General features: G+C 39.3%; 1 protein-coding gene across 1 annotated transcript in view; it reads left to right on the forward strand.

Annotated features, from left to right (window-relative positions):
* Positions 1 to 26,143, forward strand: part of slc25a26 (solute carrier family 25 member 26) — an 81,961-nt gene that overhangs the window by 27,903 nt on the left and 27,915 nt on the right. The window lies entirely within an intron of this gene.

Raw genomic sequence — 26,143 nt, forward strand, 5'->3', positions numbered from 1 at the left:
TCACTTCTTCAGAACTGCTTTTAATTCACAAGCAATGCTGGACATTTGAACTTTTATCTGTAAAGCGTCTTTAAAGGCACCCTAAATATACTGCTACATGTAAATACAAATGTGTTATTATTATAATAGAATGATCAGTGAGTCGGCCACAGTAGTGTTTCATTTTCACTTTATTGTGTAACGACAGTAGAGAGAGTGATGGTTCAGGCAGTGGAAGGAGAATAAATCAGTGCTGCGCATTAGCCAGACGCAGGGAAGCTCCCTGCAATTAGAGGTTAACCCAACTCTTCTTCGACTGCACCACTGCACATCCTTTACCCTGTCTTTTTCTCTCTGGCTTTTCTGAATATAAATCATTTCAGGTCTTATCCTCACGGAAAACAGGGAGAACTCTCCCTGTACCATCAGCTTTTTTTATTCTTGAATTTGTTTGGAAAGACTTTGTAGACTTTCTCCGGGTTCTCCAGTTTCTTCCCACAGTTCAAAGACATTCAAGACACTCTAAATGGACTGTTAGTGTGAGAGTGGATGGTTGTTTCTCTATATGTGGTCCTGTGATGGACCTGCGACCTGTGTCCAGAGATGAGAACCCCACCATTGGCAAGCCTCATGTGGAGGATAAAGCCGTAGAAGATGGATGGACTTCGTACGCACACACACGAAAATCCCCTACAACCACACTACATGCTGTCGTATAATATTGTATGCCAGGCCTGTGTGTGGCACTGTAACACAAACACTGAAACTCGCCATTAATGGAGAAGAGGTGGCGTATAAAGCTCACACGCTGTAGGGGTGGGAATCACGATATGATACGATACCAACAATATCAAGATACAGGGATTGTGTGATAATATCCATTCTCTTTCCATTCACAAGATAATTTGCCTGTACTGCACTTGGGCGAGTGAAACTAGCAGGGACTGTTTAGCACCTTCATTTATGAACTAAAATATGCATATTTGCCCTATCGATTTATTTGGCCTATCAACTATTGACAGCATGGGGAAGGACGATGATATATCGCCAAGGCGATATCTTTTTCAAACTTCCAATACAAGAAGAAGAAGATGACGATGACAAAGATGTAGTTATGACATTGTAATTTTCCCAAAGTTATGCACTGGTTGTATCAAGAAAATGCAAGGGTGACATTTTGTTTCCCCCCTAAAATTGTATTTATGGCTCCCGAAACGCTGGTTCCATGTGGATAAAAAGCCAATATGATACAAAACCTTTGCTGATTCTGCTAAACTCACTCTCGTGTGTACGGTTCCTTGGACTCGAGACGCTCTGTTGGATTTTGAAAGTGTTTTACAATTGCTTTTCTTGTAGTGTGCAGCGTTTCCTGTAGCATAAGTGCCCTTTTTTACCCCCAGACAGTCATATGAGTGTCTCCAGATGAAGCACCTGCCCCCCAGTGCTTTTTCTTTCCCTCAGCCAGACTCATCCTCCCCCTTCATCTTCCTCATCTTCTTCTTCAGTGCTTACGACCTGAAAGCATCTGGAACAAACCACCTTGATGTCAAGGGTCATGTCGCTGTGATGTCACTGTTTAATGTTCACTGGGAGAAAAAAGAAAGAACTATAAAGTGTCACCGGCACCACGAGCATTTACCTCACTCACTCTAGCAGAGGTCAGGGGTTCAAACCGATCCGTAATTCAACACTCATCTGCGTCCATGGCAACCTGAAGCTGAAGCTGGTCTGCGTGAGAGATGAGAGGGTTAGTTTAATATTTGTGGCAAATATACCACAAAATATGATTCAAATTAAAGTCATTTTGGCTCCATTAGAGTCGGTATGGGACGATACCACTTTTTTTTTTACCAACATCACAAATTTGAGTATATACCGATATCAGTCTGATACAGTAATTTTATACCATTTATGAGCGTGTGAAGGTGATTTTTATCTGTCCGATATCGGATCCAGCGATTTCGACCAATATCAGACCGATACCGATACTGACCGATTTCCATCCCTAACATTTACCTAAGTATCAACTTAACTTCTTTCTCGTAGAGATGTCCCGATTACACTTCATGTTCGATACAAATATCAAAAAATTTGATATTGTGTCTGGTTCCAATACTGATATCGGTCCGATACAGTCATTTTACACTGTGTATGAATGTATGAAGCAAATTTTTAGATCCTGTCAGATTTTACATTTTAATCTGTCTGATATTGGATCCAGTGATTTTGACCATTATCGGGCCGATAGTGACTGATTATCATCCCTAACATTTACCTCAATATCAGCTCAATATCTTTCTAGTAGGGATGCCCGGATACCACTTTTTTGTGTTCTGTGTCTGATACCGATACTGATATCGGTCCGATACAGTCATTTTACACCATGTATGAACGTATGAAGCTGTTAACGACGCATTTGTGCCAAGTCATTTCAAAAAGACATAATTCTCCAACAAATATTGTTCTCCTGGAAAAAAGGAATAAACAGCCCCAAACATGACTCGGCTGAAATGCTTTTGCTGATTTTTATTAGTATCGGACCAATATCGATAATGAGCGATACCAATGCCCATCCCGAGATAAGAGTGATGTATTTTATAATGCATGTCGTAAATTTACTTTAACAACTGTTTTATATATGTATATATATGTGTATATATGTGTATATATATCTATATATGTATATATGTGTATATATATATACATGTATGTATATATACATATATACATACACATATATGTGTGTATTATTTTAATTTTTGTCTCTTATAACATCAAGCTGCTATTTGGATTACAGGTGGAAAATTAGCCTCAGGCATATTTACATTTTAATGTTAATGAATATGCATTGTCCCTTTTCTAAAATAAATAAATTAATGAATAAAACTAAACAAATAAATTGTGAAAAACAAAGATTTGCAGGACTCTGATCTCGGCAGCTCCCAGGTTTTTGGTTGCTTAGTAACAACGACAACAACAAAACACCTCTGGCTTCTTCCACATGTTTTTAGATACTGTGTAAACCGCGCTCTTAAGACAGTAAAAAATAATAATATTTTTCCAGAGGTTGTTGCTTGTGTTTATTCAGCGTTGACAGTGCAGCACACAGTGATCAGGTCTGTACATGGTTGTGTTTGGCAGCAGATTCTTCTGTGTGTGTGTGTGTGTGTGTGTGTGTGTTTTATTAAACTGGTTGTGTCGCTGCCAGTGCTTTCTTCACTCTCACTGTAGAGATTCTGTGGTTTCCAGCTGTTCTGCTGCTCAGCTTATCTGATTCCCAGCTGATAAGGTGTGTGTGTGTGTGTGTGTGTGTGTGTGTGTGTGTGTGTGTGTGTGTGTGTGTGTGTGTGTGTGTGTGTGTGTGTGTGTGTGTGTGTGTGTGTGTGTGTGTGTGTGTGTGTGTGTGTGTGTGTGTGTGTGTGTGTGTGTGTCTGTGTGTGTGTGTGTGTCTGTGTGTGTGTGTGTGTGTGTGTCTGTGTGTGTGTGTGTGTGTGTGTGTGCAGTTTCAGTTTAGCCGTGACTAGTTAGCTAGAACGACACTGTTCTACGTTTTTATTGCTATGGGCATTTCTCCCAGAGCAGTGGGTGGGTGTGTTCTTGTATTTGCTTCCTCTTTAGGACCTTTTTTTCTGACATAAATACCTGACCTTGTCAGGACCAGTAGTCCTCGTAGAGACCCCCACAAACTGGTCCTAATGAGGCTGAACCTCCCTTTTGAAGAACTGGGGACGTTTAGGACAGAGATTTGAATTGTGGTTTGGTTTAGGTTAGAGTTTGACTTTAACTGGTTATGGTTAAAGTTAAGGATAAGGCAGCTTTGTACAGGAACCTCTGTCCTGCTTTTCTCTAATTTACTTTTTCCCCCTTAAAGGAAAACTTAATTCTGCCCGTTTTATTTAGCAAAAAAATACAAAACGTATCTGTATATTTAAATGTTTTCTTGTCAACAACATGAATTCTGGTTGTCTTAAAACTAAAGCTGCTGCCGTAATGTTTAAAAATGATCTTGAATTCTGACATTGTAGAATTATAGAAAAAAATCAAGTTGCAGATTATGGTTCAGAAATATCATCATATTGAGATTATTTGGACAGATGCGATGGTTCAAATCATTGTTCATTACATGATTTCCGTTCTCCAAAATCATAAGGTTTTTTCATTTCTTTGGTGCGTGCCAACAATCTAAACTTTCTCACCTGAAGAGACCATTGACTTGAAAATCATCACGATCGAGTTATCTGTCCATCATTGTATCGATTCATCAGATAGTTGTTTGCTCATAAATGTGACAAAATGTTGAAAAGTGTTTCCAGAACATGGAAATTAAAGACTTGTTTAGTCCACAAACCAAAAATATTCACGCTTAGTGATTTATGGAGCAAAGAAAACTAAAAACATTCATATTTAAGAAGCTGAAAAGCCAGAGAACTTGTTTTAATTATTTAAAAAAATAAAACCTATCAAACCAATTTATCAGCTGTCAAAATAGTTGGCGATTCATTTAATTGTTGATCGTAATAGATGTAAAACTCGTGTCTGTATTAGAAACCAGTAATAAAAAGTGTATAATTTCGCCGTCGTCTGCGGTCAAAGCACTCGGTTTCTTCTGTTATTGTTCTTTTTTTGCAGTTTGACTTTGAGTGTAAAGTGAACGGTTAAAGTGTGTGCACTTAACATCCACACAATAAATCACTGTCTCTGAAACTCTCCGTGTTGTTTGTTGACAACACTTGGAAGTTGGAAGTCTTGTCTAAAGTGTAAAAGTTTCTAAAAGCAGTCGATCGTAAACACATTTGGAAAAACGCAGAGAAATCTGTATTTTATGCTCGGCAGCTTTCGTGACGTCTGCACAATCACCGCCTTCATCTCCTCTTCTTCCTCTGCAGCAGCCATACATCTCACTTCCTGTCAGCAGCTAATTGCTTGACCCTCGGGGGGGGAGGGGGCATCCTGTGTCACACCACACCACCGTTTATTGGCTCATATGCACTTTGCCACTGATGTCGTCCGTCAGCAGCTGCGACGGATAACAAACTGTCTTTGTGGAAGAGAAAGGAATGAAGACTTATATCATTATACCGTGATAACTTTTGGGGAACTGTTGTGTTTTTGTCGACTTGTCGCGTGTCATATGCAACTGCACCCCTAGATGCCACCAAATCCCACACACCGGCCCTTTAATGTTTTGATGGTTTCATGTGGTCATGCTCCATCATGGTCATCATTACATTACATGTCATTTGGCAGACGCTTTTATCCAAAGCGACTTACAAGGGAATTGAGTTCAACCTGCCAGGGGTGGAGTTGAACTTGTGACCATGATGTCTCTGCACACAAGGGTACCGGTCTTGACCACTGAGCCACCCCACCCACTCATAAACTTCATTAAACGCAATTAGATATTTTCCCCCAAATTGTTCTTGTCAAAAGTTATTGTAGACGTTCATACATGATTTTATTGATTGATTGATGGATTGAAATAATAATATCACATATACACAAAAACACACGTGACACACATGTACACACTAGGGCTGAAATAATTACTCAATCGATTATTAATCAATTGAAGTTAATTGTCAACAGTTTTGATAATTGGTTTGAATGTTTTTTTTTTAAAGAATTAAAACACTTTTTTTTCTCATTCTTCAGCTTCTTGAATGTGAATCACATAGCGATACATGACGATATCGGTCTAACTGCTGAAATGAAAACGTCATATACACACTAGGGGTGAAATAATTACATGAATAACCGATTATTAAATTAAAAAAATTATAAACTATTTTTATAATCGTTTGAGTGTTCGTTTTTTTTTAAAAGATTTTTTTCAGATTTTTCCGCTTCTTAAATGTGAATATGTTCTGGTTTCTTTGCTCCATAGAACCAAAAAACAGAAATCATTAAAACCAAATAATTTTGGTTTGTGGAAGAAAATCATAATGATAAAATACATGGTCCATGATACTGATAATATTGTGATACAACGATTCTGTGATGGTCAATAGATTGCGAGACAATCATATAGCGATACATCGGGCGATATACACACTAGGGGCTGAAATAATTACTCGATTAATCGAATAAGAAATAAAAAATAAATCGTCAACTATTTTGATAATGTATTAAAACAGGTTTTTACACAAAACTTATAGCACATCTTACAACATATGTAACATATATATAACACACATGTTACCCTCTACTGTGCGCACACACACACACACACACATATACACTCCCTTGCAAAAATGCAGTGACACACACAGAAAACCATGTTTTCACTGAGAGTGGGCGAGCTGGCTTTTACAGAGACACACAGTTATTTTCTCAATGTGACCGTGTGTCAGTACAACATGTGAAAAGCCTGCACTATTCCTTTAAGCTCCCTTTTATTAAATGCTGGGGAGCAGCAGAGGCATCAGGTGTTCTGCTCTGATGGATCACGTGTCCATTTTGAAGCAACAAGCTGCTCAAAAAATCTGTTCACAGGTGGGAGGGAAAAAAAAATCACCAGCACAGCATAAATATTATTCAGAAAGTCTGGGAAGCATATCTCTCATGTCGAAGGAATTGCTCTGTTGAATGTTTGCCAGCAGCAGCAGCAGCAGCAGCACCACCGCTGCCTCCTTCTCCTTCTTCTTCTCCTCCTGCTTCCTGTGCCTCACTCCCTCCACCTCCCAGAACAAGTCTTAATTTGTCAGGAATATTTGCCGAGCTGCTGCAGATTATGAGAACTGAGGCCTGCCATGATTTCATTGGCTCGTTCGAGAAGAGTCGGAGCTGAAATCCCCCTAAAATAAGGCCAGTTTTATTAAGTCCGTCTAAACTGGGGCTGGGAATCACAGGGTCAACAGGGTCATGTAATGGCCAACGATACCAATAATATCGCGATACAACGATTCTGTGATAATCAATATATTGTGAGAATCATATAACGATACATTGTGATACATAAGTGAAGAAAACTAAATATACATACTAGGGCTGAAACAATTACTCGATTAATTGAGTATTAAATGAATTGTCAACTATTTCGAATAATTTATCTTTACCTTATCTTTATCTTTATTAGAGTGTTTTGTTAAAGAATTAAAACAAGTTTCTCAAGATTTTTTTCAGCTACTTAAATGTGAATATTTCCTGGTTTCTTTGCTCCATTGAACAAACAAATCATTAAAACAAAAAAATTCCATAATTTGCGAAACACTGATAAATATTTTTCAACATTTTCTGAACCAAAGGAGCACTTGATTAATCGAGAACTTAATCGTTAGATTAGTCGATTATTAAAATGATCGTTAGTTGCAGGCCTAATACAATTTTATTAAGTTAATTTTAACTGGCAATCACTGGGAAATGCACGATACAATATGCGATACATGGGTCAACGATGCCAATAATATCGCAATACAACGATTCTGTGACCATCAATGTATTGTGAGACATCGCAATATCTGTGCAACAGAAGAAAACAAAAACGTGAAAAGTTTGTAGTGCAGGATTTCTCTATTTATTCACAACATAGAGATAAAGTCTGAATTGAACGTGGACGGAGAAAACCTGGTGGTTTTGTCCCCATAATGTGACTGTGTAAACAGATTGAGGTCCCCACAACATAAGGAATGTCAGATATATTTACATACACACACACACACAGGCTGCACTGCCATTCAAAACTGTCAGGTGGAATTCTTCAGCGAGTGCAGTCACACTCTCAGCTCTCAGAACCGGGGAGTTTGAAATGTCAGAAAATAAGTGATTGCTCGTCGCTTAAGGCCCCAACGACGCTCCTCATAGTTTCACAGCTGTGGAGGCGAAGGGCCCTTAAAGGGACACGTGCTCGTGTCCACCGACAATCTGTGACAAATTTAGGGTTTGAGGAACTGAGCTGGGGCTGGGGCTGGGGGGGGCGGGGGGGGGAGTTATGTTTTGTATGTGAATATGGGTTTCTGTTTGGATGGACGTGTGATTTGTGTAAAGAGACGAGTGTGTGCGGAGTCTGTTTTCTGTAAGACGGAGCGCAGACGTCAACTTTGACTAACCTGCTCTATACAACCACCGCCGAGAGAGAAGTAACCCAACCTTTTCTCGCTCCCTCCCTCACTCTTTCTCCCCACTGCTCTCAGTTTCCTCCCCCCTCCCTCCCTCCCCTCCCCTTCGTCCTCCCCCAGGTCTCTCTTATGAAGTGAGAGGCCAAACACAGGCCCCGAGTGCCGGATCAGGCTCCCTCTATCGATTGACTTTATTTATGTGTTTGTTTATTTATTTAAAAGGCCCTGAGCCCACTCGCTCCCTGAGGTGTACTTAGGTGCCACACACACACACACACACACAGTCTGTACGTGTTATTTTTTGCAGTGTCACTGTCCGGTGTAGTGTGTGTGTGTCGGTGTGACATTAGTTCATAATGGCTTGGGGATCTGGTTTTTTTTTAGTCGCACATTACGTCGTCAGCTTCCAATGCTATGGAAATGTATTTTAACAGTCCATGATGTCATTAAAGCAGAGATTATATTGTGTCATCAAAAGCTATCTAGCACAGACTAATGAGGATAATTACATTCATGATGATAATTCTGTTAATAACTAGACGCAGCGCTCGGGTGTGTGAACCTCTGCCAACTGATGTTTCTGTCTCTGTATGTTTCCAAACACAGTAAAGTCTTCTTTGAAGGTGTTTTTCTTTGTATGTCGTACCTTTTGTTAATATCACAGTGTATGTGTGTGTGTATATATATGTACATTATTGTTACACCAACAATGATGTATTAGAATATATATACAGTACTTTAATATTGAGTTGGTTCCTTTTTTGCAGCTGTAACAGCTTCCATGCTTCTTCTCTTCTTGGAAGACTTTCCTCAAGATTTTGAAGTTTTTCTACGTTTTGCTCCTTCTTAATCCAACCCTAGTTCATTTCCTAGGAGGTGTTAATGTGCAACCGAACTCTGATGCACTCCCAAGAAGCGGACTCTGGTCCGCCTAAAAACGTAGGTCTCGACGCAGGACTACAACGCAGGGCATTATGGGTTTAAGTGCAGTGTGAAACGCAAACTGGGACTGGCTGAATGTTACAACCCCCAACTGAACCGAGTCCCCAATCATACCGAGTCTAGCGGAGGTCAGGCACCAATCTATGGCAGCAATTTTAATCGCCAATGTGATCTTTTAAAGTCCACGGTTTCCCTAGCGACCACTGAGCGGTGGTGTTGGCGAACCAACATCACGCACACACACACACACACACACACACACACACACACACACACTCTCAAACATCACGCAGTATGGCAGCATGAAAAGTAGACATTTTGAGAAATATGGTCACCAATATCCAAAATGATGGACTGTTGTGACATAACTGACTGGACGAGACGCTCGGTTGCCCCGGGTCGTTATAATTTGACACACCTGATTTAAACTAACTATCTACCTGAGCAGCAATTCAATCTTTAAGTTTTATTTTGAAAACAAACGCATTTTTTCACTGACTTGATCACAGATGAATCAGTTTGAGTGTTGTTTCTTTTTGTAATTATTATTATAACAAGCATTCTGATTCTTTTAGCTTGTGTACATTTGAATATTTTCTGTTTTCTTTGCTCCGCGTAGCAAATAAACGGAATAATTCTGGTCTGGACAAAATGACACATCGGAGAACGTCATTATTCCAAGGTTTTTGGAGAATTTTAAGAATTTCTGACATTTAATGGGCCCAGCAACTCATCATTGAATGGATTATGAAAAAAAGTTGTTATAACCCTAAATTTCTAGCACCGAAATGTTGCAATAAATGAATCAGTGCAAGTTGCACAGTGTAAAGAGGGCATTTTCTGGGCTTTTCTTTTTTTACCATGTGGTGACATATAATACTTTGACAAAATCTTAAATATGTGTATAATTTCATCTCCTGCGTTGAGCTTGAATTCAAACCCAGTCCAGCTGGAGTTGTTTCCAGGGAGAGGAATGAATGCTGAGCTCCACGTTATTTCAACACACTCCTTATCGCACATCTGTCCTACTTCATTAGACGAGCACTAAGCACCAGCTACATGTCTGTGTGTGTGTGTGTGTGTGGAGGCTCACGTGTGTCGTGTTGGTATATTTGTCCACGTTTGTCCCCGCACTTTGCAGACAAACAGGTCTGGTTTCCTGGATTGTCTCAGTCTGAGGTTTTTTTTGTTATTTAAAAAAATACTTGGCACAGTAACGTACAGACGTGTCCAGCACCACCTGTCGCTCTGACATGATTAATGGCTTCCATCGACTTTCAACATATTAGAATCTCATCTCTGTCTGTTTGTTATCAGCGTGTCACCGCAGTCAGCTCCTCGTCATACTTGTGTGACACACGGCAGAAGGAATGCACGGGTGTGTCCCAGTGTTTGCGTGAGAAGTCTCTGTGTGTGTGTGTGTGTGTGTGTGACTTTGACAAATGAACCCAGGTTGTGTTAAACTCAACTTCTGTGTCGTTCTGATAAACTCAGGGATCACGAGTTCAAATCTTGAGAGATCCACGTTAGAAAAATGTTGATCCGTGGTCCCCAAACCTCAAAATGAGGATTTTTTCACTATAACTATAAAATATTCACATTTAAGAAATTAAAAATTTCTCAATGAAATTTAAAAATCAAAACTTACTAAAAAGTTGTTGTCAATTCATTTCCTAATCCATTAATAAGTGACTATAACATCAAAGAAAGTATAATTTAACAGTAAAATTTAAAGCTGCAGTGCGTAATTCTTGGTATTTTCTATGTTATTATTCTGCCTTTGTTTTGTCTATTTTATGTGAAAACAGGCTCTGTCAAGCAAAACTATCAGACCTGACTGAGGGAGCGTTTTGTGCGTATACAGCAGCGTAGCAAGTGTGTCCTGAAACTACGGTCCTCAGTGAGATGTTATGTGGCCCCGCAGCTTCGGTTTTATAATGTATTATTTATGGCCGGGGACGGACTTGGACAAAAAATGGCCCCTGGTCACATTAGCTCAGCTGGGAAAGGAGTTGTGCTTTGAAACCAGAGTCCCGGACTCGAAACCCACCTGTGACAGGCAGCTCTATGCACTCGTCTCATATTATGTTATTTGACTCCAGATGTGGAAAGAAAAGCAATTTTCCTTTTAATTTTCTTCCACTCCTTAGATTTGGTCACAAAACAGCATTTGCATGTAAATGTTACTTTTAAAAAGATCTTCACACTATTAATTATGACCCTCGTCAAACTGCTCATTGGAACCAAGTTTCTGAAACTTTTCGTGGACGCTTCGCTGTCGAGTTTTCAGTCAAACTCTGACCAGTTTGACGTTGTGTGGTTTTTACTTTCGCAATGTCGTCGGTGTTGACATGAAATGAATCACTTCCTGGAGCTGATCGCCTTAATCGTTGTTGTGTGAACTCATGTGACACTGATTTGAATCGACTTTTCAAAAGAAGATGTTTACCGTTATTGTTTAAGCAGCTGAAAAAGGAGCAGGCTCTTTGTTCCTCACACACACACACAGTAATGGAGCTTTACTAACTTCTCGTACTTTGGTGAATCTGTCTCTAGGACGCAGCAATTTCTCACTTGAAATAAGGCTGCTGCTGCTGGTCAGTTTACACAGCTGCTTTCTTTTAAAACCTCTTTCTCCTCTCCTCCTTTCCTCCTCTCCTCTCCTCTCTCCTCCTCTGCAGCGACCGGCTTTTCCCAGCTGTTCTTGCTACCATTTAAAAAATAATAATAATAAATATTGTCTGACTGTCAGAGGACAAAGTTGGACTCTTTTTTGTTTTCAAATAAGGTTGACATCCATGTTGGTCTTTCTGTGTCTAAAGAAGATTATTCCATTAATCAATAACCAATCATTACAAATTAAGAGTTCCCATGGGTCCTTGAAAGTGCTTGAATTTGTTCAAGAAAGAAGTGAATTCAATATTTAGGTAAATGTCTCCTTCGTTGACGTGAGATTGTGTGCAGAACAATGAGCGAGTAAAGTTAAAGCAAGAGAGAGCAAATGACGACGTGATGTCTGGGAAATGAAAATTCCAACATCTCTGTCTCACCAAAGACAAAATGACAAAGACTGACTTTGACCAAGATTCACAAGGACAATCACTTGTCCAGATGCAGAGCGTGCTGCAAATTCAATAAAAGTGGACCTCATCATGGACGAAGACAAGCTCTTACAACGTTGTCCTCTCATCTTAAACTGTGTCAGCACATTTTGGTCCTTGAATTCGAGCCAACTGGTCCTGGAAAGTCCTTGAATTTGATGTCAACCACTGTGTGGGAACCTTGTAAATGAATTGGCTACTGATTTTTTAGTTTTTTTCAGTAATTAAGTTCTCAGCATGTGAATATTGTTCTGCTTTCTTTGCTCCACATGGTCAAAGGAAGACATTCAAGAACAGAATAATTTTGAGGTTTGGGAAACGCTGATCATTTTTCAACATTTTTCGACATTTTACGACATTTTACGACATTTTATGGACCAAACAAGTACTTGATTAAAAGAAATCGAATGACAGTAACTTAAAACTAGTGCCGTCAAGAGATTAAAGTATGCAAAGTATTCTCCTCCAGGTTAGTTTGGCAAAGAGCTTTGCTATGGCTCGCTAAATTGCTAACGTCTTCGCTGCTAACGTTAGCTGTGGCTGCACTCGCGACTGGGTGCTTTGCATTGACGTGGTAGGCTAAACGGTGGTAAGCTAACTCCTTCTTACACAGAAGATTTATCAATTCACCTTTATTGATGGTGCTGTCGGGGCGTATTTGAAATGTAAATGTCCCATTGACATGCTCCTCCTCAAGTTAGAGATTAAAAATTAGATTAACGCGATTTAAAAATGTGCTAAATATGACTGTAATTAATGAATCGCAATTAACGGGATAATTTGACACCTTTGACTAGTTAAGTATTCAAAAGAAGATGTAAATTCAGTGTATATATATATATATGTATGTATATATATGTGTATATATATATATATGTATATGTGTATATATATATGTATATGTGTGTATATATATGTGTATATATATACTGTATGTATATGTATATATATATAGTTTGCACATAGTTTTCTTTTGAAAAGGGGACATTCAGTGAGTTTCCAAATCTGCGGCTTTAGGAGGTTTTTTGCCAAATGGATTCGGGTTGGTCATTCAGTATCAAGTGCTAACAGAGGATCCAGTGGTTTTCTCTGGCTCATGAATCATTTGCTGTTTTTTGCACATTTGCTCCACATCTGGTGGCAGGAACGCAGCTGTGTGTGTGTGTGTGTGTGTGTGTGTGTGTTAGCGGCAGGGTTCACGATTGCACCACCGCGCAGTTAGAGCATGAACAGTGGTTTTCAAAGTCGTGTTATTTATGTCTGGGATTTCATAATATGGCAGTGAAATCCGGGAGAGACGACTCTTCCTGTTACCGTGACGACACTAAACGGTGTGTGTATGTATATATTTTTATTTTTACTTTTATTTTTTCATTCTTGTTCACATTGTGAATGTGGGTTATTTTTGTTGAGGGAGCAAAAATGGAAGCGTTCTCGTTCTACGACACTTGCGTTTCGTCAGATAAGGATTATCATCAGCGTGACGGTGGCATAAACAATCAGATTATGATTTTCTGAAAAGGGCTTTCAGTGTAATGTACTGTGAAGAACTACAACTATGTTATTGTCTGAATGCATCTGATCTTGTCTGCTCGTTAGCTAGTCGGATATCGTAGGCTGAATATGCTGCATAAGTGTGTTTGCATGTGTAGAATTGTAGACGTGTAGCATTTCTTTAGAATAGAAGTTTTTTGGGTTTTGTAGCATCGGAATTAGCCCTTTCTGTATACTTTAGGGAAGGGCCTTGCTTTTCGGAGTTTGCCATCTTGTTTCTACGGCAGCCCGAATGGACAAAACAGCCAAACTGAAGAAGAATCTCTTCTCGAGTTTTAAATTCATGGAGTTCTCCTGACACACATTGGGAAAAGGGGTGGGTGAGCACAGGGTCCTCTAATGCTTACACACCACACCTTTTACGATACCTCACAATACGATACATGAAAGCAATAATATCGCGATACAACAATTCTGCGATAATCAATATGTTGTGAGACCATGATACAGAGATACGTCATGATATCTATCTAACTGAAGAAAACAAAGACGTTAACGTGAAAAGTTAAAAGTGCAGAATTTCTCTATTTATTCACAACATAGAAAAAGGTCAAAGGTCATAAAGTCTATGTATTGAACATGGATGGAGCATCTCTTAACGTAGCTTTCCCAAATTTAACCTCATTCATTTGAGCAGCGCCACCGTGTGGAGACATGAAGTCGTGATGCCGGCGAGTGAAACTGGCAGAGACTGTTTACTTTGTAAATTCAAATATCGATATTTGCCCTGGCGTATTGATTATCGTATTGCACGAGGAAGGACGACGTTGTATCACCACATCGATATTTTCACCCACCCCTACATTACTTTTGAATTGCTTTCTAAAGCACTTGCTCTCCCACACCAAAGTCCATTTGAGAAAATCAGCGATTTCACATCACAGCACACATTGTCGTCGATCCAGTTGTGGACTCCATCAATGAGTTCTAATGTCTTATTTTGTGACTTTGGTGTTTAAAAGCTTTTGTTTTGAATTTATGTAAATGACACAAAGTGATTAAACTGGGCAGCAGTAGACGAGCAGCTCCTAAAAACACTGATTTTTTTCTAAGGGCTTTGGTGTGGGAGAGTGAGCGGTTTATAAAGACACACAGACTTCATTTTCCTGTTAGAAAACACGGTCTCATGGTGAGTTACAGTGGCAAACTGTAGATATCATAGATAAATCTTACGTATAGATACGAGCAAACCTGAACAAGTAAGAAAGAGTTAATATCCTGTTCCTCTGTGATGGCGGTTTAAAAACAGATGTTGTCCAGATTTTGACTGTGAAAGCCTCTTTCATCAGACTCTCTGGGATGTGTTGTTCATGTAAAGTACAAGCTAACATTGTGTCATCTTAATGAAACTGTCTTATGCTAAATATGAGACACACTGAGAAGTATCTGGTTTCCAGAGTCACTCCACAGTAGCAGTAGGTAGATGCTTTAAAGGAGAAAAGCTCTGAACGCTGACAGATAACGTATGTGTGGGTTTTCTCTTGGAAAAGATGAATAATGTTTCTCATCTGTTGGTTTGGCATCCATACATTCGTCTGCCTCTCTCTCTCTCTCTCTCTCTCTCCATCTGAATATCCGCCTCTTCTCGCTCTTACTTTTTTCTGTCTATTTCTTCTTGGAGCTCATCAGTATGCAGAGGCTGCAGTATGACCTATTAAAAGTCATTTGTCAAATTGGAGCCAACTGGCTTGGCTGCAATCAGGCTCAATGTGAATTTATTTTGACATGTGTATTTTCCTGCCCTCCGCTGAGCGCCTAAGGACCTGTGACAGCCCCGAGCCTCTGTGAATACTCTGTGAATACTAATAAAGTTAGCGCTGATACACTTGGCAAAGAAGCACACACACACACACATATATATATATATATACAAATATAAATACACACATACACACAACCTGGAGCAGTGTCAGCAGAATGACACAGCACACGTAATTTCCATATTCATGTAATATTGTACCTGACAGTCACAGCAAGTGGCACTGTCGTGTTTCATCAGTTACAATGACACACACACACACACACACACGTTTGCACAGCATTGGTAGTGAGGACACTCATAGGCATAATGCATTCCATAGCCCCTAACCTTAAATCTAACCTAAACGCAGTCTTGTATAAAGTACCTGAAAGTATCTCACCAGAAAATGACTTTGGTAGAAGTTGAAGTCACATTTTATATCATCTTACTTAAGTAATGGTCTTAAGGTTTAGGACATTTTCTGTACTTAAGTATCAGAAGTCATTTTCTGACATAAGATAGACTTTTTTTTACTTAACTTCCTGGCTCTGCTCGTCTATAATGTGTCCTTGAGCAAAGACACTTAACCCCATGTTGCAGCGTGTGAATGGGTGAAAACTGTAGTGTAAAAGCAGCTCATCAAGACTAGAAAAGCTCTTGGTAGTAACGAGTAACAAAGATAGTTATGTAGGGAATGTAGTGGAGTAAAAGTAAAAGTTGCTAGAAATGTAAATAACAAAGTAAAGTACAGATACATGAATTTTGTACTGAAGCACATTGTAAAAGTGCCTAAACCCAATTCTAACCCTATAACCAAGTTTTAACCACCCTAAATATCCCTTTTAAGGAGTGACAGAATGTATGCACCAGCCAAAACTCACTCCTTATTGTTTATATATTTTTTTGGTCCTTTTCCACTCTGCAGTTCTAGCACACCATGCCATCAGTGATCGTACACCTGAGCCGATACTAAAATGTGACGCCCACAGACTGCGAGCCACCGATTGGTCAGAGTTGGGCTAGAACTGTATAGTGGAAAAGCGCCAAAGACGCCCATATATGGACAAACACAGGTTTGTGCCGCTGTCCTAACATTAACCGTAACTCATGCCTAATTTTAATCAAATCTCACGCCTAAACTTACCCAGTTCCTCAAAAGTGGAATAAGTGGGGTTCTGCCTCGTTAGGATCAGGTTTTGGTCTCCATGAGGACTACTGTGACTACTGTTTATGCCAGAAGAATTCCTAAAGAGGCAACAAATACGACGTTGAGACGGCCAGTCATGTATCTTGGTCAAACATCACGCTGCTTGTTTATTGGCTCACTGGCGCTGATCAGATTATCTCTTTTAGGTCGAGAAACTCGATATTGAATGACAGCACGTGTCAATATGAGATGACGCGGAGGAAAGTTCTGTACCCGGCCCTCGTAGCAGGTCCATGTGAGAGCGGGTCATGTGTTTCCCAGCCGAGGCGTCTCGTCCCCCGAGTCCACACTGTGTGACACAGATGTTTGTGGGCTGAGCAGATGCTGCTGAGATCCTGGAACGCGGCTCTTATCCCCGCGGCCAAGACGAGGAGCCAAATTTTAAATTAGAAAAAAATGTTCCTTTCGCTGTAACCGTAGAGGTGAACAGCTGTGATCCTGCTCGCCGACGTGATGCGATTTATTTTGGCGTGCGACGAAAACATGCATTAAGATGGAGGGAGTGGTCCAGAGGTCGGAGGTCAGAGGCGGGTAGATGAAGAGAGGAGAGGATTTTGTTCACGTCAGTTTCAGCAAGGTTTTATTGAGTGAGCGTCGAGGGAAAGAGGTCACGACAAGTGCAGGGACTAATGTATGTGACTTTTGTCCATTTTTATTGTTGTTGATGTGGTTATCAGGGTCCACGGGTCCCTGAAAGGTTTTAAAAATCACCCTAACCAGACATGAGTCATTGAAAGTGCTTGAATTTTGTGCAGTGAAGAAGGGAAGTTGATATTCAGGTTTGTTACGACGCCACCTACTGTTTCACGCCCTGCATTGCGCGATGTACGGCGGCGAGGCCTACGCAGGATAAACGAGGAGTCGTAGTTACTTTTATTTACAGTTAGTTAAGTTAGTTAATTAGTTAAGTAAGTTAGTTAATGAACCCTCAAATGCACGACATTGTGTAACATATGCCGGATTTAGCTAAAAGTGCATTTTCATCCGCAGTCCTCAAAACATAAAAGTGTAGTGTATATACTACTGTTTTATGTAGTAATGTAGTGTATATACTACTGTGTTATGTAGTAATGTAGTGTATATACTACTGTGTTATGTAGTAATGTAGTGTATATACTACTGTGTTGTGTAAAAAAAAAAGTACCTCTTAGAAAAAATAACTATTTTGAAATGAAATACAACAATATTTGGAACGGCTTCCAGGGAGCAGATCCCTAATCCGGGGGAAGAGCGGCCAGATTATTAAGGGATTTGTTGATTAAAACAAGTGTTTTTAAAGGTTTTAAACATTTTCGAAACTCGTAAATGTGTATTGTTTTTTGTCAAACATTATTTTTTTAAAGTTGCTCTATAGGGTTTCAGTGTAGTGACAGCAGCAACTGAGCAGATTGTAAAGCAGTACTCAATATGAGACAGAACTGTGCAATGAAGGGTATGATTTTGGACACCGTCCACTGTCTCTCTCTCGTCGCTATTGATGTGAGATTCCGTGCAGAACAACGAGCGAGTAAAGTTGAGCAAAGAGAGAGCAAATGACGACGTGATGCCTGGGAAGAGAAAACTCCAAGATCTCGGTCTCTCACTTCGACCAAGATCCCGAGGTCAATCACTTGTCCAGATACAAAGACAAGTTGTCCTCCCATTTTAAGCTGTGTCAGCACTTTCTGTCCTTGAATTTGAGGGAATTGGTCCTGGAAAGTCCTTGAAATGTGTGAGGGAGCCTGTGTTATTCTGCTTTAAAGTGTCAATGAAATGCCATTTCTGATGAGGACAGGATACAGATTTTGGTTGAATGGGGATTTGAATTCTCCAGCTCAAGTTTGTTGTAAGAAAACATCATCTCAAGCATCAAATTCACAAAAACAACGACAGTGTCTTTATTATTGTGGGAGCTCAAGTCAAAACCACAAACATCTGAGATGATTTGATCCTTCGTTTATTTATTCATTTAGTTAAAAAAAACAAAAACATCCAAAAAATTAGTTGAATGATGTTCTGTATGTTAGGATTTATGCCAACGAGTGATTTTTATCAGCGAAAGAGAAAATTAAATAAGGGAAGAGGACGAAGGAAGATTGGACGTCAACCAAAGTATTTCATCCAAACTGAGATTTGATGCAAACTTAAGTAAGATGCAGTTTATGAAAACCAGGTGACAGTCCGTGCTTCCCCTGTAGCCACTGTGCAGAGAGATGACCTCTTTATTATTACTTTTGGTCCTATTGCTTTTCCTCCAATTATTATTTTATATTTTCCTCTTCGGCCCAAATGATCACAATTTGAGGGGAATTGAACATTTACGGAAACTTATTGAGCTTTACCCACAATTCAGAATCCTGGGAAAAAAGTTGTCCAACACATTCAATTATTTGTTTGCCAATTATAATTTTAGAAACATTTTAGTTTTTCCCCATTGAAAACGCTAGTATCTCAATTATTTATATTTATTTTGATAACGATTCATTTGTTTATCAATCAAATCAACTATTTGACACTCACATAAAAACTTTTCAGATGTTTTCGCTCCTTAACAATGTCTTTTTGTTCTTCTTTAACAAAGAACACCAAGGAAAAAAAACATTTATGTATTTGCTATATTGACAAAACAGGACACATCTTTATTATTTAATCTTTATTTATTCTGAGATTAAATAAATAATACAATTGGAGTTGGAGTGTAACTTGTAGCTCGGTGCGTTTAAAAGGTGCAGAGTAAGTGAAACCAGGTTTCTGTGTGTGTGTGTGCGTGTGTGTGTGCGTGTGTGTGTGTGTGTGTGTGTGTGTGTGTGTGTGTGTGTGTGTGTGTGTGTGTGTGTGTGTGTGTGTGTGTGTGTGTGTGTGTGTGTGTGTGTGTGTGTGTGTGTGTGTGTGTGTGTGTGTGTGTGTGTGTGTGCGTGTGCACGTGTGGGGCTTGAGGAACCGTCAGTGTTGTGAAGTTACTGGAACATGACCGGAACATGAGTGCATTTAAATGAAAAACATCTCCTATCCACAGTGTCTTTGTCTTTGAGCTAATTTTAGTCATGTGTGTCATGTGTGTCATGTGTGTGGTGGGCTTGTGTTTGCCATCTTTCCTTATTTTCCTCTTCTAAGATCATACAGGTTCAAAACCCATGATTGGAAAATGGAATTTTGAAAAATAGAAAGCAGCTCTTTAAGGTATGTACAGTTACCCCTAAAACACACATACGCTAAAACTAAATAAACTGGTCTTTGTACAAATACAGAGACCAGTTTTTTTACTTTTTAAATATGTGACTGAAGTAAATTTGTGCATATTGTAGCGGCTAATTAGAATTTGTTGTATTTGCACACACACTCACACACACCAATCAGTGATAGTGAATTTGACCTCTGCATTTAAAGTAACACAATGTAGGATTTGCTCTCTGGTTCCCCCTACAGTCCAGAAACTATATTGTCTGTGAGGCAGGAAGTCTCAGATACAAACCAGGTACAATAATATACTATAATATAGCATTTTATACAAATACGATAACATACTAGAAACCAGAGGTGGGAATCACAAGTGTAGCATTTCTTTAAAATATCTTTTTTTTTTTTATCTTCTTTTATTTGTACTTTAGGGAAGGGCCTTGCGTTACGGAGGCTGCCATCTTGTTTCTACGGCAGCCCGAATGGACAAAACGGCCAAAATTAAGAAGAGCAGCATTTTTCTAGAGTTTTAAATTTAAGTAGTTCCTCTGACGCGCATTGTTGAAGGGATGGATGAGTACACGAGTCCTCACGATACACTGATTCTGCGATAACCAATATATTGCAAGACAATCACATAGCGATACGTGGCGATATCTGTCTCAGTGAAGCAAAAACGTTAAAAGTGCTGGATTTCTCTGTTTATTCACAACATAGAGAACAAAGGTCATAAAGTCTGTATTGAACGTGGGTGGAGACATAAAGTAGTGATGCCCAGCGAGAGAAACTGGCAGAAACTGTTTACTTTAGAGTGCATTAATTTGTTTAAATTAAAATTTAAATATCGATATTTGCCCTGGCATATGGATTATCATATTGCACGAGGAAGGACAACGATATATCACCAAATCGATCATTTGACCCGAAAACTAACTCCAAAGAGAAAATAAAATATTTTTTTATACATTATTTATTTAAACTTATAGATTCTATATTCCTATATTTTGTGGCACGAGGTTGTACAAGGTGCATTGTCAGTGAAATGAAAATTGTGTAACGCTTCGCCTGTTCTAAAAAACTGTGCTAAAAACAAGATCACAATTTGACTCTACATTTAAATAAAGATAGAAATAAAGGTAAATTCAATAAAAAAAGTAAAGTAGATTAGAATTACCCTAACCCTTAACTGTACCCAATAGAGTATAAGAACAAATAAGAATAAAAAGAACAAATAAAACTGTACTGTACAAGAATATAAACTTGTTTTATAAAATTATTCAAATTTGTTTGTGGACCCATTTTTGTGGTCTTTAAACACTTTAAATATAAACACTGCTTATCTCCATGGTAACCTAAGAAAAGAAAAAAAAAAAAGCACATTAGCAAAACCAGAGAGGAAAAAACCCAAACCAAAATCAAAACAAAAGTGTTGTTGCTGCCCTGGGCTGTTTTGAAGAAACAAGTCTTTTCCTTACAAGTCAGAGCAGTGACTGTGGGTTTGTTATTGCTGTTGTGGTGAGAATTTTCATTCCACAGAGACCAACACGTACAACGACGTTAATCAAGCCAGCAGAGAATGAATAGACTCTAAGGTTTTCTCTTGATTGAGATGGTCACAGTGTGATCATGTGAAGAACAAGAGAGTGATGGATTACATGTCACTTCTCCACCTTTCTTCACTCCCACTCATGTTCACTTCTCCTTCAGTCTCAGTCTGCCGCCGTCACTCACTGCACCGGTATTATCTCATGTGTTAAATAAACTAAACCTCACCTTAACCCTGGGAAGTTGCAAAATAATATAGTGCAAATAAAAAAGTGCCAGGGCGGCAACAATGAATCCGTTACTAATCAGGGTGCTTAAATGTGAATATTTAATATAATAATATTTAATATATAACAAAAAAAACCACTTTTAATTGAAAAATGTTGGTTTGTGAACAAGACGAGATATTGATTCATTATTTAATGAACCGTCAGTTGCAGCACCAATGCAACAAAAGCTAAAACAGTTATCCTGACATGTACTATACGCAATAATTGAGTCACTTACAATGTAAGTAAATATAAGGCAGCCAGTTGTGTGTGCGTGCTTGTATATTAAATGTCTTTGTGAGGAGCAGAAAGTCAAGGAAAACCCCAGGAATGGAGGACTTTTTGTCTGGTCCTCACTACTTTTAAAGGGTGTTTTTGAGTTTTAATAATGAGGGTTTTCGTGTAAGAATTAGTTTTAGGTTCAGATTAGGATTACACATTTAGCTGTGATGGTTGAACGAGCCAGGGAAGGCATTATGTTATTGAGAGTCTTCCCTTAGAACGCTGTACAACATACAGATCTATCTTTGTGAGGACATTTTGACCTTTTAGGGACATTTTGTCTGGGCCCCACAACTTTAGGGTTAAGACTGTTTATGTGTGTGTATATATGTCTTTGTGAGGCCCAAAAAAACTCCTAAACCACAAGAATGAAGGACATTTTGTCTTGTCCTCACTACTTTTTGAGGTTTAAGACTTAGGGTTTAAGGGCTTAGTATTAGTTGTGATGGTTGAGGTTAGGATGAGGATCCAGGGAAGGCAGTATGTCATTGAACGTCTTCACTAAGAATGTGTGTGTGTGTGTGTGTCTTATCAATTTTTAATCATCCCACATGTGGTTTTCAGACGTTTAATCTCTGTTCAGTGTCCAGATCCACTGCAGAGATCATCTGTCTCTCTTTCTTACTTTCTACACTCGTTCTTTTGTACCGTGAAAGCAGCCCTTCATTGTCATGCTCTCTTCCTCTCTTTTGATCCTCCCTCTCTCTCTCCCTCTCTCTCCCCCTCTGTCTTTCGCACTGTGGTCGCCTCTCGTCCGCGGCCTGAGAAAGCAGACCTCATGGCGGCGGTAATAAAATACAGGTGCTCGTCTGCACCGTGGTTGTTTTTGAAAGCTCGCTCTCGTCTCACTGCAGCCGGAGGTAAACTCGCTGCTCGCCGTGTCACACCGTGATTCCAGACCTTCAGTCTGTCAGATACAGGTTTTGGTTTTTTTCAGATCATCTCTGAGGACGCAGAGACTTTGCTTCCGTTTGCGCTGGATGGACCAGATGGACGTGGAGAGTTTCCACTGGAACTTTTCTTTTCTGTGCTTCGTGCCTTCACTGAAATTAGTTTGTGCTCTACGTTCAATATAGAGATTGGACAATATACCGTTTTATTACGCATCACAATGAAATACTTGGAACAATACATTTCAAAATAAAAGCAGCTTTAAAAGGTTTGGTTTACCCGAAAACAAACATTATGCACAGATGCAAATTTGTGCATAATGTAGCAACTAATTTAATAAATTATTTACAAGAGATGATTGGTAAATTAATTAAAACTTAAGTTTAGGATTGTCATTCAAATCTTAAACATATAAATCTGAGCTGAAAGGTTGGGAACATTTGTCAAAAATGGTTTTTAGAACCTAAAAAAAACAAACACCGCACCGGTGATCCATCTGTGGTTCCAGACCTGGTTTTTGGGAACCACTGGTCTACTTTGCCATTATACAGTTGTAGTGATTTATTTTGAAGTGCCACAAGGGGGAGCCTGTACTTTTCCACTCAGTCCAGGGTGTCATTATTTGAAATGACGCAACTTAAGATTCTTGTTTTTCACCTTGAAAAAAAGAAAGTTTCCTGTCGGCAACGTAAACAAACAGAAAACCTAACTACTGAAGTTAAAACGGATTTGATCCACCTAACAAAATGTTTGCCTGTCTAAGTCTACAACGTCTTAAGAAGGTGTTTGCTGCTGTATTTCACTGTTAGACGCCGTTTTCCAACAGCAAAGTAAAGTTTGTGTCCATTGAGAAAATCAGCATTTTAAGCTGGTGGACACAGAAGCTGCTGGTTCACTGCTGCCTCTTTAAAAAGTTTGTGTCACTAATTTGAATCCAAACGAAGGATTTTACACAGCAAAGCTGCCAAAATAACACGTTTAAATTTAATGACAGAGGCAGCGGAAGATTAACACCTCCTGTTTGCCTGCTTGTAAAATGGATGGTTTTCTCTATGGGGTTTGGTGTGGCGAGTGTCTTAGAGTGAATATCCTACTTCTGAATATACTTCATTGGGTCTATTTGTCATCATTACTGCCAGTACAGTTGTTTTCTTTGTGTCGGTTCACGTCAGTCACTTCATTTGTTCCACGGACTCGAGTTCACGCTCATTTTCAACAGATCCATATCTTTGGCTTTCTGGCTTTCAACGGCCTTTGATAAATCTCTCCTCGTAATGATCCCAATAAAAGGTTTTATGTCGAGCTCGGCGAGAGCAGATGCAGCTGATACCCTTTAACGTAATCCACTACAGACCACAGGGTGTTTATATGAGGTCACTTCATCTGGACTAAAATGCTTAATAAGCTCATTAAGTGGCATAAACAGTCCATGAAGTGTCTCTGTGCCGCGGCTGTGACTCACAGTTGGATCAGCGCGGCGTTGAAACGGCGCGATAACATGGTTTGATGGAGCATGTTGTCGGAGGCGGACACAAACACACGCACACACACACACAAACACGCGCACAAATGGTCGTATTGTTGCTGTGATCAAAGACTGATGACACAACTCTATTTATTTTCTCTTTGTTTTTGTTTTTGTTCGCTCTCTTTCTTCCTGTCCTCACTCGGCCGTCCCTGAAATCCATTATAAATCAAATAATTAAAGGCCAACTATTTTGATCAATCAGTTTGAGTGTTGTTTGTTTTTAAATAATCACATTTTTCTGCTTTTTAAAGGGCAGTTTCACCCCTTTTTTTTTTACCCAACTTCAAATAAAGACAAAACTCAATCATCGACCAACTTTGACCAGTTTCTTTTTGATTTTTTTTCAGATCTTTTACTTTTAACACTTGACAGAAAGTCAATAAAGAGCAGTGCTTTTATTGTCTTAGCAGGAAGTGACTTTGATGTCGACTTTTTGTCATTAGGGCACAGATTTGTGTGAGGAACCTATTGTTATCCTTCAAATTATTATTATATCCAAAGCTTTTGAGGGCGTTAAAGTGCATAAAAACTCCTGAAACTCGGCATGGAGGTCAGGTGTGGCAAAAATGCAATATTGGCATAGTTCCCGCACCCGTGCCTTGCTCAAGGGCTCTACTATAGCGCCCCCTAAGGCGCAAATGGAGGCAAAATTGAGTTCCACCGAATTTCCTGAAACATGGTGGGAAGATGTTATCGACCAAGACGAACAATAAAGTCGACCGTAACCATGGCCTCAACGCAACAGGAAGTCGTCCATTTTGAATTTTGGCGTCCATGTTGGCGATTAGCAACCGTACGTAAACAAACAAACTCGTCCGACATAAAAAAGCTTTATCTCAGATCCACTGTCTGATGATTGAATAACACAATTATCTCTGGAAACTAGTAAAAAAAAAGACCTGTATATTTTAGGGTGAATTGGCCCTTTAAATGTGAATATTTCCCGGTTTCTTTTCTCCATATAACGAATAAAAAGCTGAATAATTTTGGTTTGGTGGACAAAATAAGACGTTTGAGATCATAATTTTGAGCTTCTGGAAACACAAATGAACATTTTTCAACGTTTTCTGAGCAAAAGAATTGACAGATTCATTGATAATGTACATCAGTTCACTTAGGAGGGAGAACATCATCGTTTTATCTTTTCTGTTTAATTTATTTGGACCTTTTATAAGTGACCTTAAATTTCAGCCACACACAATTTTTCCAAACAAACTCTTTATTTAAAGTTGTAAAATACGTTTTATTAAATATTATTTAAAGCCCCAGATATATATGCAGACCAGGGCGGCAGATTTGTGCTCGTTTTTATGGAGGTAATGAAACTGATACTGCGGCTATTTTTAGTGCGTGTGTGTGTGTGTGGGGTATATTATCGCCCGACCCCAGTGTGTCTCTGTGTCGTCTGATTTTAGTTTGTTTTGTGTGTTTTTCTATACGTGTGTCTGTGTGTGTGACACAGACCTGTGTCAGGACCAGTCGTCGTCATAGAAACCCAAAACCTGGTCTCTAATGAGGCAGAACTTCATTTCTGAGGAAGATTTGAGTTGTGGTTAGGCCTTTGTTTCTGGTGACGGTCGAGGATCACACGCTGTTTAGACTGTGAATGGGAGTCAATGCTGTGTCCTCAGAGGAATAGCTGCACAAACCCATGTGTGTGTGTGTGTCTGTGTGTGTGTGTGTGTGTGGTCTGACTTGGCACTGCCATTGATTTCCTCTCATGGAAGCTTCCTGCCTGAAACTATTTTGTGTTGCCAGCGTCAACACTCCGTCCATCCATCCATCCATCCATCCATCCATCCATCTTGCCGTATTTAACGTCATGATACTGTATCGAGTGTTTGAAGCACCACATTGATATGGAAAATATTTTGACTTCTTGTCTTACACTGCT

Source organism: Solea solea, chromosome 6 (assembly GCF_958295425.1).
Source record: "Solea solea chromosome 6, fSolSol10.1, whole genome shotgun sequence".
Lineage (NCBI taxonomy): Eukaryota > Metazoa > Chordata > Actinopteri > Pleuronectiformes > Soleidae > Solea > Solea solea.